At 36.1% G+C, this 16,985-nt stretch overlaps 1 protein-coding gene and 1 non-coding gene across 8 annotated transcripts in view; one reads left to right on the forward strand and one right to left on the reverse strand.

Annotated features, from left to right (window-relative positions):
* DLG2 (discs large MAGUK scaffold protein 2) overlaps nt 1–16,985 on the forward strand; it is a 1,980,468-nt gene that overhangs the window by 331,472 nt on the left and 1,632,011 nt on the right. The window lies entirely within an intron of this gene.
* Nucleotides 5,187–5,294, reverse strand: LOC116865475. The gene has a single exon (XR_004382203.1). It is a non-coding gene; the product is annotated as a U6 spliceosomal RNA (small nuclear RNA).

A 16,985-nucleotide genomic window follows, 5' to 3' on the forward strand; every position in this document is an offset into this window, starting at 1 on the left:
GTGGCATTATCAGCTCTGCTGAGGAAGATTAAGCTGGCAGCATCATGCATGATAGATCAGAGAAGGGAGAAACTGCTGGCAGGGAGACCAATTAGATGGCTGTCATAGTAGGGAATATTCAACTGGGTACCCAGAGAGCTGTACATTATCCTTCTAGAGGATACTGGATAATAGATTTTTCTTTGCAAGTATCATTTCTCATGGATAGTAACTTGACTTATAAAAAAAGATTAGTTTTTTCTTCTTTTAGGAAGCCTGGCACTTTTCACATTGTGTTATAAATATTTGTGAGCAGGCTAGAATTCCCCTACAATATTATGGAGCTAGGAAGTGTGCCCTATATATATGGTTTATGTCCCTTTTGCACTAGATCAGATTCTTGCATCTAGTGCCCAATCAGTAAATGTCCATTGGATAAATAAATAGATTATATTACTGTCTTATCTAAAAGGACCATAGTTTTCACACTATATAGATATATAGGAACATGGATAGTTGAAATTGGGAGTGTTCCAGAAATTTTCAGATCTATGATTATACAACATGTAACATTGTCAAGAGTAGAATCAGATAGTAGTTGCAGGGTGTTTTGGGAACTAGGAAATCTATTAAAATACTATTAATTAAACATTTTCTGAAATGTTCATAGTCGTTACTATTCTCAGCTATAATTTCATTATTACTTTAGCAAATATGATTTATTTGTATGTATATGACTGTGATTGAAAGTAAATAACATAAGATCCTGGCTTAACATAAGAATAACCCTTTGTTTCTTATTTAAGGAGAGAAAGTTATTTTATTTTGACATTTATTATTGTCATCCTATACAACCTGATGAAAAGCGAATCAATGAATATAATACCAGATTTATACTAACAGGAAAACCTGAGTTCTCTTGTATAGACTCTGTAAGAGTGAGTCATATACTCAAAGCTTTTAATGCCTCAAGTCATTGAGGCATTTCTTAAAACTAATTTATTAAAGACATATATAATACAAAATCATCATGAGATTTCTTTAGAAAAAAGGATTTTTTTATTTAATTTTTTTTTGTAAACATATAATATATTTTTATCCCTAGGGGTACAGGTCTGTGAATCGCCAGGTTTACACACTTCACAGCACTCACCATAGCACATACCCTCCCCAATGTCCATAACCCACCCCCCAACCCCCCTCCCCCCATCAACCCTCAGTTTGTTTTGTGAGATTAAGAGTCACTTATGGTTTGTCCCCCTCCCAATCCCATCTTGTTTCATTTACTCTTCTCCTACCCCCTTAACCCCCATGTTGCATCTCCTCTCCCTCATATCAGGGAGATCATATGATAGTTGTCTTTCTCCGATTGACTTATTTCGCTAAGCATGATACCCTCTAGTTCCATCCACATCGTCGCAAATGGCAAGATTTCATTTCTTTTGATGGCTGCATAGTATTCCACTGTGTATATATACCACATCTTCTTTATCCATTCATCTGTTGATGGACATCTAGGTTCAGAAAAAAGGATTTTATTTATTTGAAAGAGAGAGTGAGAGAGAGAACATGAGAGGGTGGAGGGGATGTAGAGGGAGAGGGAGAAGCAGACTCCCTGCTGAGTAGGTAGCCCGATGATATGGAGCTTAATTCCAAGAACCTGGGATCATGACTTGAGACAAAGGCAGATGCTTAACCAACTGAACCACCCAGGTGCCCAGATATTTCTTTATAGTACTGGGATGTTAACTTCCAAATGTCCACTTGGCTCAGCTATAATACCCAGTTATTTAATTAAACACTAATCTAGATGTTTCTGAAGGTATTTTATACATGTGGTTCAGATCTATAACCAGTTGATTTTAAGTAAAGGAGATAAGTCTTGAGAATGTTGGTGAGCCTCATGCAATTAGCTGAAGGCCTGAAGAGCAAGAACTGTTTCCCAGAGAAGGAATGTTGCATCAGGACTGCAACACAGGGGCACCTGGGTGACTCAGTTAAGTGTCTGCCTGTGGCTCAGGTCATGATCCTGGGGTCCTGGAATGGAGCCCCGTGGCAGGCTCCTTGCTCATCGGGGAGCCTGCTTCCCCTGCTTGTACATGCACTCTCTCTGTCAAATAAATAAATAAATACATACATACATACATACATACATACTGCAGCACCAATCTTGTCTGACTTTCCAGCCTGCAGGTCTGCCCTATAGATTTTAGACTTGCCTGCCTCTACAGTTGCAAGAGTCAATTCCTTAAAATCAATCTCTTTTTCTCTGTCTCTCTAGAGAATGCTGCCTAATGTAAGCACCAGCTCATTTTAATAATAGGTAACACTTACATAATGCTTATTATATTCTAGGCAGTTATTAAGCATTTTACATATATTAAGTCATTTAATTCTCATAACAATTATACAGGAGAGGTATTACTGTTACTCTCTTTTTTATAGATGAATGAACAAAGATGCAGAAAGTTTAAATGATTTTTCCAAAGTCAAATAGCTAGTAAGTAGAAGAGCTGGGATTCAGTCCTAGGTAGTACATTTTCTAAAGCACCCTGCTATATAGTTTTCAAAAATAATAGATTGTGTTCCTGGATGCAAATGACAAGACAATATAGATCAAGAGCAGAACTTCATTTAGTTATTTTTCTTCTCTGTATGTGGTGGATTTGAGGTTCAAACTTGTACCATTATACATGCTAGTGTCCTATCATTAGCACTGTCATGAGCCTTTAACATTTATTAAGCCTATTAATGAAACCCACATTCTTACATGCACAATCTCACTTAATTCCCTCAATCCAGTGAAGTTTCTACTATATCTTTTACAATGTAGTAGACTCATTTTCTTTGACTCCACAATATGTAGTCTTGAGTCTCTCTGTCTCTTGGAGTATCCTGGAATCCTAAGAATTTTGAAGAAACTTATTGTTCAAATAGTCCAAGGACTTTTCCAAAGCAGGATGTTTTCTGTTGAATTCCATCTGATATTCATCCAATCTTATGTGCAATCTCTCTACCGTTGCAAAAGTCTGAGCAGGTCTTCTAAATGTTAGCTAGTATATTAAGGGCCAGATTAGATGTACTTTTTTAGTCAGTCTGAAGCAGAGAGTGGGGTAGGGCTGGAGTTTACAAGGAAGAAGTTGGAAATCAGGAGACCGAGTACAAGATGGAAACACAATTGCAACAAACAAGAAGTAGGCTTGCAAAAGAAAGGATCTATGTAGGACCTAGACTAGATTAAAGCAGTTGCTTCCTTGGGATACATTAACAGGGCAGCAGCTTCATGGCTGGAATGTCGGGTCATTTTAAAAGTATAGTATTGAGATAGAATTTACTGTTTCCATTATGGGTGTGTTCTAACTGTTTGAAATTTCTCCCATAGATGGAATAAAAGTATGCTTTCCTAAAATTCTACCTATTAATTGTAATTCTGCAACACAGGGCAAAATACTTCTTTTCCATCAGTTTGAAAGCCATCAATTATTCCCTTATTCTTCTCCCTGTCTTTCTTACCAAGTATTTATCTGATACGTACGCATCACATGGAGCTTTTTGAGAGACATTAGAAATTCCAGTTGTGTGTTATTTAAAACATTAAGTCAGAAAATAGGGTGATAAACAGTGAAGTATCTACTCTCATTGCAATGGTGCTAACTGAAAATTACTGGGATGAGGCTTTCTGAAAAAGAGATAAAAACAATTCAGTCATGTTTAGTGATGGCCCAGATATCTAAAATAAACTACCGCACTTTACTCATGAGGAACATGTCAGTAAAACAGAAAAAGAGCTCTGAGGAGCCAGAACCAATTCTACACTCTCTTATAAATTTGTCAGGATTAAGTAAAATAATGCAAATAAAGTACTTAGCGCATTGCTTGTCAGTAAATATTCAAAAAATGAAAATTATTAAATATAGGGAACAGTTGCTGTTGGCAAACACATTCATAAAACTAAGGAATGAAATCTGACAGCTTGATAGTAAAATAAGGCAGGAAAAGAAAAATAAAATGCAAAAAACAAATAGGAAAATACCAAAAGCACCATAGTCTGAGACCATTTTGTTTATGGTAAACTCACTGAAGTAATAAAGAAATAACAAAGGTTCAAAATAGTTTGAATTGTTTTAAGTGTGACTCCCTTCAGAGGAAAAGAATATGCATATTTTAGAAAGGCTTCCATGCAAAATAAAAACAAACATTTTATCCTAAAGGATTAAACTCTAAGATATGTGGAAAATTCCTCTTTTTAAAATAACTTGTTTCACACGGCTTCAGATAGCCAGGCGCTTATTTGGGTTGCTTTAGTTTGGTGTTACTGTGTGAAATTATTTGACAACATTCATTCAGCATATATTGATTAAATGCTTTGTACCAGGATCACTGGTGGTTATTCTAGGGGATAGAGAAATGAGTGAGACCATGAGGCCAGATCTTTGCCCTTTAGAAGGAAGACCCATATCTTAGGCACCCTTGAAGCTGGATTTCAAGTGCTAACATCGAAATGGATACAAAATTTTATGGGAGCACAGAACAGGTTTATTAAATATGAATTATGTAACTGCTGCCAAGAAAAATGAAAAAATATTATCTAGAATTGAAAGTTCTTGCTCTTTAGAACTCATAGTACATCACTAAATGGCTTTGTTTTCTAACATTTTGCTGGGACTCTGGTAAAATGACTCCCTATGGCAAATATTTCTTCATCAGCATTGATTGGTTCAAAGTAAAAGAAATATGTGCATAAAAAACACTTAAGTAGTCATTTCTTCACTCTATCAACAATTCTTCTTGAGTGCCTAGAGTTTCTACTCTGTGCCACATACTAGGGATACAGACATGAATGAGACTCCATTGAATCAGAGTGCTGCCATGGAAGGAACATAGTGCCATGGTGGAGCCAAGTGGGCTGGGGTGGGAATTCTGCTTCCCCTACTTACAGCAATGTGTTTGGAACATGCTCTTCTTACTCAGTACAATGAATATAGAAATATTTCTTTTGATAGTTGTTTGGAAGGTGGAATTGTATATGTCAAACACCTAATTTGTTTGGGTTTTGGCTGATTGTATGTGCTCAATAAATGGAAGCTATGTTAATGACAATGAAGTCCATAGTCCATTGGTGGGAGGCAGATATACGGGCCATAATATAATACAATGTCATAAAATAATAAGTGTGCAGATTTGCTGAGTAGGAAATGAAGGCTTCTCAGAACAGGTAACTTGAGAGAAGTCTTGCGTGGCATCCTTGCATAGGCACCAGGCTAATCTTCTCTGTTTTGTTCCAATTTTAGTATATGTGCTGCCCAAGCCAGCACTTGAGAGAAGTCTTGAAGTGGAGGCAGTAAACAGAGTGGGAGTAGTTTTGAGGATACAGAGTTACATTTGAAAGGCATGGCATCTGAGAGAGAGCATAACTACCCTCCCCCGAACCCCAGGAACTGCAAGAATCTCAGCATGGCTAGGACATAGTAGAGCATGGTGCAAGGTTAAGACTGGAGCATAGATAGGATCAGACTGTTAAGAATCTTGCATCGATCACTAAGGATTTAGGGAGTGGGAAGGCAAGAGAAAATTTTAAGTACAAAATAAAACAAATTCAATGGCAGTAGTTTGGACTGTTGGGAAACTATATCCATGAGATATAAAAGAAAGTACTTTCCTTGTGAAAAAGCCCGGTGGCAAATACTGATTTTAAGAGGGAAAGATGCCTAGCACCATGTAGTGTAAGAAGGAGCTGCGTTCTTGGAGTCGTTGGTAGATTCCATGTGGATAGAATGCTGCAATTTTGCCTTGGCTTTGGCTTTTTTAGCTAAAATGGAGCTATCAATAGCAGTGGCCATCAACAGTCATTATCTATGATGTTGGTGAATATAGTACAGCAAAGCTGAGTGCTAATCACATTCAGACAGAAATGTACCTAATGATAGAATATGACTGGCATCCCAAACACCTGTCTTGTTGATCAGTTTCCTCTTGTGGCAGCTGTCATACCCTTGAAGTTGCTTTGAAAGGAGAGATTCACAAATTAAAGAATAGACAAATAGACCCTGAGTTTCTAAATCGGGTTTCATCCCTAGGCTCTAGTTTGGTATCCTACTGAGGCAGCTAGTAGTATGGAGTTTGGAGCTCTTCTGCTTATACTGAGTCTAAGGCCTACATTAAAAGGCTGGCTGAACTACTTTTTTGGTATCTTTGTTTTAGGCCTTTATCCTTATATCAGCCCTTGAGATGTTATTGCTCTGATGATGACAAGAGGCAGGATTAGAGGGCACCTAAGGGAAAAATTGCCAAAGAAAAGGAAGTATTTCCCAAAAGGCCTATAACATCAAGCTTAAGTTGTACATTTTACGTCCTTTGTCCTGAGACTTGTCCCTGACTTTAGCTTGGTTTCTAAGGGCCAAGGGGGAAAGAAGAAGTCTTTCTCTCAAGATGGTGGAGATTATAGGAATTTTTTTTTTTAACTACACTGTATGTATGAAATGAGAGACTCTAAACATAGTGAATCCCCAAAGGAAAACTTCAAGAAGACTTTATTTTTTAAAGAAGTATTCTTTAAAAAAAATATTTATTCGAGAGAGAGCTAGAGAGCAAGAGAGAGGGCACATGTACAGGAGGCGGGAGAGGGAGAAACAGGTTCCCTGCTGAGCAGGGAGCCCAACATGGGCTCCATCCCAGGACCCTGGGATCATGACATGAGCCGAAGGCAGATGCTTAAACGACTGAGCCACCCAGGCACCCCAAGGGAGACTAAAAATAAAAAGACACACAACATTTGGATCCACTAACATTTAACTCCTTCCCTCTGCATCCCACCCCTACCATGGCTGATGTGGGTTGGGGTGTGACTGTGTCCAGTGTGAAGAGATTGATGTGTACCAGCCTCTGGTTCCCTCCCATCTAGAGATCAATGTAACAAAAAAGTGATGGTACCTACTTTATTCAATGCTGGTCAGATATTGTGGTACTTTTTGGAACCCTTAGGAAGAATAGAAGCAAAGTTGGGAGCATTTGAAAGAGAGAGACTAGGAGGCCAAGAGACACAAAACCATGTCCATCTCGTGCACAGAAATGTGTATGTTGAGGACAGAAATTGTATTTCATTCATCTCTATGTTCTATAGCAGAATGCCTGGCACAGGGTAGGAATTTAAGATTTTTTTAAAAAGATTTTACTTATTTATTTGACAGACAGAGATCACAAGTAGGCAGAGAGGCAGGCAGAGAGAGAGAGGGGGAAGCAGGCTCCCCGCTGAGCAGAGAGACCAATGTGGGGCTTCATCCCAGGACCCTGGGATCATGACCTGAGCCTAAGACAGAGGCTTTAACCCACTGAACCATCCAGGCGCCCCTTAAGAGATGTTTTAAATGCATAAATGAGTGAGGCAATGAATGACTACATATAAGGAATTTAGAATTTTCATTATTAGGGATGCATAAACCAAAAAATAATGATCATGGGGACAAGAGTGTCTTGACTTTTCATGTGGAAGAAGATCCTTAAAAGATAGATCTATAAGAAAGTGTTGAGGTCGTTTGGAGGCTGGAATAGGCCCAATGGAAGAAATACTCATCTAACAATCAATTTCATTATTTTGTAGTCATGGATATTCTATCTAAAAATTATCCATTAAAAGATAAGAAGTAAAACTCTGTTGACTGTGGTTACAGTTATACACAATATAAGGTAAAATAGAGATGCACCTGAGGGTGTATATTGTGTCAAGCTTATTTAACGATGTCACACGAATTCATCTCTTTAATTCTCAAAACTACCTATGATGTGGGTTCTATTATTATCCCCTTTTTAATAAATTAGGAATCTGTTTGTTTCCTGTTGCTGGGGCGTAGAGGGTAGGGATAGGATGGCTGGGTGATGGACATTGGGGAGGGTATGTGCTATCGTGAGTACTGTGAATTGTGTAAACTGATGATTCACAGACCTGTACCCCTGAAGCAAATAATACATTATATGTTAATAAAAAATAATAAATGAATCCTGGGCAAAATAACAGGCCAAAGTTCATATAGCTCTTGGTGGAATGAGGATTCAAACCCAGAAATACTTTTTCTAGGACCTGCAGTCAGATAAAGAAAGCAGAAAAACCAGAGAATCAGTTTTAGGCACCTTAGCACAGTATTCATTGATATATTCATTCATCAGTTAAAAAATATTGAAGAGTCTTCCTGTACTAGATAGTATGTTAGATACAGGGAATATATAAATGAATATAAAACATCTCATACCCTCAAGGGTTTATCTTCTCTGTAGCTGGGAATGTGTCAGATGTGCCTTAAAAAATGAAGGAAAAGACTAATATGAATTTTTTAAATAGTCTACAATTGCTGGTCAGGAATTGTAGGAGAGGGTGAGACAGAGAGGGCATATGGTGAGAGGGGCTGAGAAGGGAGCCAAATAGACTTCTCAGTGTGGAGATGAGTCAGGGTCAAGCAAGAAGGTCTGGGACCTAAGCTGGCTGTAGTCTTGGTAGCACCCCAAGACAAACAGAAGTGTTGTGTGAAATCCACAGTAGAATCTGGAGGATCCAAGGAAGTTTTCTTGGGAGGGCTGGCTGAATTGTCCATGGTTGACATGGTGGAACTAGGCTCAAACCGAGGGATCAGAGCTGTGACAGAACCTTAAAGGAGGCAGAATGAACTAGCTGATTTTGAATTCCAGGTTTGCCCTATGTCAGGTGTATAATCTTTACTCTCTGTGACCATTCAGTTTCTTCTCTGTAAAATAGATTGTAATATTTACATCAAAAGATAGTTGGGAGAGATTAAATGAGATTAAATGCAGACAAAACATAACACTTTGCCTGAACAAAGTAGGTACTTAATAAAGTTAGTTCCCTTCTTCAGTGTTCGTGGTTGAGGAAGGGCAGAGCTTGAGCCTCCCCTTTCCCCTGTGGATCCTTGCTGATCCTAAAGAGCTTCTGGCCCTTTATTAACTCACATTTTGTATAGGTTCCATAAAAATCAGACCTTCAAATCGAATACAACTTCGAATTGAAACAACGAAGAGCTTTGGGGAGGAAAAATTATTGATCTTTAATTATTTTCTCTTAGATGAACTCTTTCAGAACTGTTACCTGGGACATCCCTATAAACATTAAAATGTACAGCTGGGTGTCCACTTATCTTAAAAGTCAGTTCAGTAAGGGCATATTGAGATTCATTGTGGTGAATCCAGATGCTCAGGGCTTTACATTCTGACAGTAAAGTCACATATTCTAAGAAATAACATTTCAGTTTTTTGAATTTTGTTCCTTAAGTGGAATATTAGATCTGATATATTGGCTTGAATATTTTCCTAAAAATGTATTTGAGACAGCCATTTCTTGATTTACTGATTTCTGTCACTTAAACATTACTTACACAAATAATAGCAAATACCCACAAGATTATGGTTTTTCAATTCCAGTTTTAAAAGGTTAAGAATGGTAGAGAGACACATTTTGAATAGGCGAGTCAAATAATCTGTATCCATTATTTGTATAGCAGGAAAAGATGTTAGGATAATGCATTTGCCATAGAAGAAAGCAATGAAAGGCCACAAATTGCATATTACTCTAAATTTGTTCCTTTGATATATGTTTTTTAAAAAGGGGTAAGATGCTCCTTTGGTAATGTGAAAGAGGCAGGCGAAACCTCCTCTAACACAGTTTGTGACCCCACCACAGTATCAGTTCCTGGGTCCTCAGATTAAAAGGGCATAGTCAAGATTTTCTACAGAGCTGGGTTCTAGCAATTTGAAACCTCATTTGGATCCTGACTTAGTAATATATTATCTTGTGAACTTTGGTAAGTTTCTTAATCTCTGCAACCCTTCAATTTCCTCATTTGTAAAGCTCTTCGAATGATAATATATGGGAACATGGTTTATAAACTTAAAACCTCTATAGTACTGTTGTTTTAATCTTCTGGAAGTGTTCTTTTCCTGGGAAGGTGGTAAACCCAGCCAAAGCTTTGAAAGAGACCTTGTATAATATAAGATGGCATTGTTCATCTACTACCTCATTGCTGTACAAAAGATTTAGGTCCTTATTGCCTAAATATTTCTATGATAATGTCTCAGGAGTGCATATACAGAATCGCAAGCTCCTTCATCCCTCTCATTGTTAGCCTTATAAAAAGGTTTTACTGCATTATTTAAAAATTTGAATCACATTTTTGTCAATGGGAAGTCTGATGAATTGTAAATAACCTTTCTCATGGACACATTTTTATTGCATTTATGTAGTTTATCTAGTTACAGAAATCCTCCAAATATAAAAATCCAGCATTAATCCTCAAATGTCTGCTATTTTGCTTTTTATAAATAGCTATATCATGTTTTCTTTCTCCATACACTTCTATCTAGGAGCATGTATTTCTAAGTGTAACTCATTTCACATTATTTTGAACAGATTTCATTTGACCAAGAAATATTAGCCCTCTTAGGTTGGATGTGCACATTTGCATGCCAATAAATGGGATATGATTTTTACCTCATGGCTATTTTCATAGCAGTGATGATTTTGGGTTCCCAGAACTATGTAAATGTGTCTGGATGGCCCAGGATCCACTTTTTATATCATTAAGCATAATAAAATTACTCATTCACTCTATATAGCATGCATCAATCTTTATCTTACATCAATAAATGCTAACATCATTTTATTCCTTTCTTTACTGTTTTGTCCTCTCATTTCTAAATTTAGCTCACATGTACATTGTTTCCATTTTTTAATTTCAGCCTAAATAATTTATTGTCAAGCATTTTTTCGCCTATTTAATCACCTGAAGAATTTTGAGTTAGGCTTCTGTACTCATTCAGATAATTATAAATTCTTTCATGTTAGGGAGCTTATCTGAATACAGATTTTTATGGCCTTTCTTTTCTTTTCTTTCCCTTCCCTTCCTCTTTCTTTCTTCCTTTGTCTCTTTCTTTCTTCTTTTAACCAATATTTCCATTTAGTAATATAAGGTGACATTCTTTCTATGTCAACAAGAACATGATTGTTCTGGTGCTTTTAGTTTTTTGGTTATATCATAGACAGTGCCACAAGAGGTCATTCTTAATGGTGTGCAGTTTCAAGACTTTACATACTGTCACACTGATATATGTGTCCCTATGTTTATTGCAGCCTTATTTACAATTCCACAAGGCAATAAGAACACATGCTAGAGTGCAGGGACAGATCCAAGATCAATCTTAAGAGGCTGAGCCAGGAATCAAAGCAAAGAACTAGAACATTCTACAGTAGTCCAGATGAATTTGGACATTTCCTTGTAGGAGGACTTCATTTCTTTTTTTTTTTTTTTTTAAATATTTTATTTATTTATTTGACAGAGAGAAATCACAAGTAGGCAGAGAGGCAGGCAGAGAGAGGAGGAAGCAGGCTCCCTGCCAAGCAGAGAGCCTGATGCGGGACTCAATCCCAGCACCCTGAGATCATGACCTGAGCTGAAGGCAGAGGCTTAACCCACTGAGCCACCCAGGCGCCCAGGAGGACTTCATTTCTTAAGCCACTGAGAACCTCTGTTATTTTAGGCAGCTATGGGCTGAATTACATCTCCTCCAAAATTCATATTTTGAAGCCTTTACAGTGTGATGTTGTTGGGAGATGGGGTCTTTGAGAGGTAATTAAGCTTAGTTCAGGTCATGAGAGTGAGGCATTCATGTTGAGATTAGGGTCCTTATAAGAGACATTGGAGAGCTCCCTTTGCCTCTTCTCTCTCTCTCTCCACCATGCTAGGAGATAATGAAAAGACGGCAATCTGCCAAGAAGTAAGTTTTCTGCCCTGGAGAACTGAACCAGCCAAGAAGTACTCAATCTTAGATTTCCCAGCCTCCAGAATTGTGAAAAATAAGTTCCTGTTCTTTAACTGACTCAAAAAGATACATGCACCCTCCTGTTCAGCACAGCATTATTTACAGTAGCCTAGATATGGAAATAACCCAAGGGTCCATCCATAGATGAATGGATAAAGAAGATATGGTAACATATATACAATGCAGTATTAGCCACAAGAGAAGAGTAAGATCTTACCATTTGCAATGATACAGATGGAACTAGAGAGTATAATACTAAGTGAAATAAGTCAGTCAGAGAAAGACAAATAGCACATGATTTAACTCATATGTGGAATTTATGAAACCAAAAAAAGAAAAAAGACACACACACACACACACACACCAGACTCAAATACAGAGAACAAACTGGTGGTTGTCAGAGGGCAAGTGAGTAGAAGGATGGGTGGAGTAGAGACAGGGGATTAAACATACATTTTTCTTTCTATCTCTTAATCTGCCCAGGATTATTATTATAGCAAATAATAATATTGGGACTATTTTTTTTTTTACTTCTAATGTACTGGGACTATTAATGGCAATAATATACCAGACCTGAAAAAGAAAAAAAAATCAAAACCAAAGCACACACATGCAGAAGAAGAAAAAGATAATACACTAGATTTTTCACTTAAGGCTTTAATTAAAAAAAAAAATGGCCAAAGAATGTAAAGCACCTTCCTTAAATACTCTTTTTTCACTGAAGTTGCTGATAATATTCCTGAAAATTATTTTCACCTCTTTTGATCATCACTGACCTCAGCTATAGAATAGCTGGATCAGATTTCCAGGTTCCCTGGTTGTAAAGGTATAACACAGTTCCTTCCTCCCTCCCTCCCTCCCTTCCTTCCTTCCTTTCCTCCCCTCTTCCTTCCTTCCTCTCTCTCTTTCTTTCTTTTTTATATTTTCTCTTTGTATTTCTTTCTGTCTACTTCAAGCAGTGAACAAATATAATTTTAAACTTAACCTATAATAAAAAGATCATATGGATGGTTAATTAGACATCATTTAAATTTAGAAGTATGAGATATGTTTGCATCCTGAATTTTTTATATTGCTCTTCAGGTGTACTTAGGATCTACTAATTTAAACTGCCCTCTGAAAATTAAATATATGGAATTTTAAATAAAAATTATTTATTTATTATTATTAAATAATATTATTCAATATATTATTATATATGCTTATATTTAATATATTATATCATATAAAATGTAATACATATATTTATATTTAATATATTATTAAATTAGATTATTAATTAAAATTTATTTAAATGTTTAAGCATTTTAAAGAATATATAGCATTCTCTAATGCTGCTTATACATAATCATCTACATGTCTGTGAATGTGTTGGGTTTGAATATCTACATGTATGTTTGTGTGTGTGTATAATTTCCTTTGTAAGAGTTAATTGTGGTGAACATCAGGGGTTCCTGGGTGCTTCATTGGTTAAGAATCTTCCTTTGGCTCAGGTCATGATCCCAGGGTCCTGGTATTGAGCCCCATCTTGGGCTACCTGCTCAGCAGGCCTCTCCCATTCCCCTGCTTGTGTTCCCTCTCTCACTGTCTCTCTCTCTCTGTCAAATAAATAAATAAAATCTTTTAAAAAAATGTGAACATCAAAGTAGAATTAAAACACTGGTAAACATTAGAAATTAAAATACTGGTGTGATATCAATGGAGTTAAATAGGAATCCTTTTAATTATAAAACTACAAAAATGTATATTGTCAATTTCCCTTTAAGTACTATGTTATAGGAAATGTATTTCAGATACTTAAGGACTGTAGTAGATAACTTGTGCAAAAAAGTAGTTATTTAATATAATTTTAGTTTTTTCTGATTCAATTTTGTAAAATTGTGCTAACTAAATAACATGTAAGCAATTATAATTATTAGAAACATAAATGACTGATGTTGGAGAAAAAAATTTCTTCAACAATACACTGTGTCAAGATTCCTGTGAAATCATGCAGGCAAGAAATCATGTAGGCAGAGTTAAATACTTCCAGCTTTTCAACTATTATGTCACTTTTATCCTGTTTTCTTTTTATAACTTTTTTCTAATAATAACGTAATATATGTTTAATGTTGAATACTTAGCAAATATAAATATGCCTAAATTAAAAACAGAATGAAAAAGCAAATCATTAATAATACCATTACACAAGGTAAACACTGGGATTTTTATAGAACATTTTTCTAATATTTTCCTCTGTAATCTTAAGCCTATTTTTTTTAACAAAATTGGTTCATGCACATATTGTTCTGTAGTCTGTTTTTTTTTAAGATTTTATTTATTTTTGTAGTCTGTTTTTAACGTAGTACTATTACAGATCATTTTCCTTTTTTCTGATAATTTTCCATTTTGATAAACATTCTCCACATGATTTTTTTAAAGAAGATTTTATTTATTTATTTGTCAGAGAGGGAGAGACAGAGAGAGAGCATGAGGAGGGGGAGCGGCAAGCAGAGGGAAAAGCAGGCTCCCTGCTGAGAAAGGAGCCTGATGTGGAAATCTATCCCAGTGCCCTGGGATCATGACCTGAGCTAAAGGTCCTGGGATCATGACCTGAACTGAAGGCAGACACTTAATTGACTCAGCCCCCAGTACCCTTCATGTATATAAATTTAGTTTTGTCACATATGTTGTTGTTTCCTTAACTCCTAGGAGTGGAATTTTTGGGTCAACCACCTCTTTTATTTTTACTCCCATAACTGTACATATTGTACCATTTCTCTCAGATTTTAAAAATAAGCTACTCTAATTTCCATATTCTTATTCTTCTTAGATAGTTCTTTATCAGTGCTGACTGACTGGCAGACAATACCCAAGTTCTGTGTCCAGCTTTTGTGCTGAATAAAACTGCAAATACCTGTGAATTTGCTTTCATCATTGGACATTTGACCCTTTTAGATCAGCAGTGCTGAGGTTAGGAACTTTATGATTTCAGTGGTGAAAAAAATGTATCAGGGAAAACATTAACAAATGTAAGGATATTTTATGTTTTTATGTTCCGTAGTAGATGATAGAAAGATAAGGTTTTGAATAAATCAAGAAACTAGGCCTCAAGAAGCAAGAAAAATCTCAAATAAACAACCTAACTTTATACTTAGGGGAGCTAGAAGAAGGACAACAAACAAAACCCAAAAGCAAGAGAAGGAAGAAAATAATAATAATAATAAAGAGTAGAGCAGAAATAAATGATAAAGAAACTTACATACCAACACCACAGAAATACAAAGGATTATAAGAGAATATTATGAAAAATTATATGCTAACAAATTGGAAAACCTAGAAAAAAATGAATAAATTCCTAGGAACTCATAACTTAACAAACTGAAGACAATTTTAGGGGTCCTCATAGGGATTAGAGGAAACTCATCTAAGAGAATGATCCTGAAGTTTAAAGTTCATTAGCTTTGCTAATCATGTCTTTGATTATTGCTCTTACCACTTGTAATTGTAGTTAACTATTTATATTTTTCTATTGTTAAACTGTAAGCTCCATTATCTGCTCACCATTGTATCTTCAAATGCCTGAATGAGGACTGGATAAATAATACTTTATTTTGTATGGAAGAATAGAGTCAGTATGAGATTGCCCCTCCACAATTGGGCAGTGAATTTAAAGCATGTGATCTCAAGGTAAGTGCATGTGTAACTTTTTAAGGGTTAATTTCATCATCATTTTATTTAAAAATCAGTGCATTAATTGACTACAAATTTTGAAATAGGTGTATGGCTATGATAGCTTGCCAAGCAGAATAAATATGTATAAAATACAAATTATGCATTAAACTAAACTAAGTGACTGATATCTGGCAGACAATAAATGTTTGATCAGTGATTGTATAAAACTGATATGCAGCAAAAAAATAAAGAGAATGGAAACATAGTTATCCCTATATATATATATCCCTTATATCCCATCTAAGCATAGTTATATGCTGAGCAGGGAGCCCTGATGCAGTGTTGGGTCCCAGGACCCTGGGATGCTTAACCAACTGAGTCACCTAGGCATCCCTTTCATATTCCTTTTCATAATGGTTATGTCTAGTCCTACCTTTGGGACTCTATGCAAACATCTTGTGTTAGCCCTTTAGTACTTCATTTTAGCATTTGTGAACATAAAATTCCTGTGCTAAACCAGACATTGAACTGTTACAGTATTGGGAAACTTTTCACAAGTCCAGATGTCTGTTCTCTATGTTGCCTAACATTCTGCCCATTTTAGCCAGCTCAGGCTGCAATAACAAAATATTCTAAACTGGGTGTCTTAAACAACAGGATTTTGATACTTAAAATTTTTTTTTGAGGTATAATTGACATACAGTATTGGTTTCAGGTGTACAATATGATTCAATACTTGTATATATGGTGAAATGATTACCACACTAAGCCTGTTAATATCTGTCACCATACATAATTTAAAAATTTTTTCTTGTGATGAGAATGTTTAAGATCTACTCTCTTGACTTTCAAATATGCAATACAGTATTATTAACTAATCTGCTTTGTGTTATATCACCATGACTTATTTATTTTATAACCGGAAGTTTGATTCCTTTTACCCATCTCACCCACTGCCCCACTACCCACTTCTGGCAACTGCCAATATGTTCTCTGTGTCTAGGAGCTTGTTTTATTTTTGTTTTTAAGTTCCCACATATAAGTGAGATCATGTGGTATTTGTCTTTCTTCTATTTATTTCACTTAGCATTCCCTCAAGATCCATCCATCATGTTGCAAATGGCAATAGTTCATTTATTTTTTATGGCTGAATAACATTACATGTATGTGTGTATACACACACACACAACACATTTTGTTTATCCATTCATCTATGGATGGACACTTGCACTATTTCCATATCTTGGCTATTGTAAATAATCCTGTGCTGAACAGGAGGGTGCATATATCTTTTTAAGTTAGTTAAAGGGCAGGAATTTGATTTTCGTAATTCTAGAGGCTGGGAAGTCCAAGAGTGAGGTACAGGCTGATTCACTTCCTGTAGGATAGGTTTACAGCTTCATACATGGCCACCTTCTCCCTGTGTTTTAACACGTTGGAGACAGGGATGGGGAGAGGGAGCTCTACAATGTCTCTTGTAAGGACACTAATTCCATCATGAAGACCCCACTCTTAGGACCTCAGCTAAGCCCAAT

Source organism: Lontra canadensis, unplaced genomic scaffold (assembly GCF_010015895.1).
Source record: "Lontra canadensis isolate GAN:19392208 unplaced genomic scaffold, GSC_riverotter_1.0 scaffold7, whole genome shotgun sequence".
Taxonomy (NCBI): domain Eukaryota; kingdom Metazoa; phylum Chordata; class Mammalia; order Carnivora; family Mustelidae; genus Lontra; species Lontra canadensis.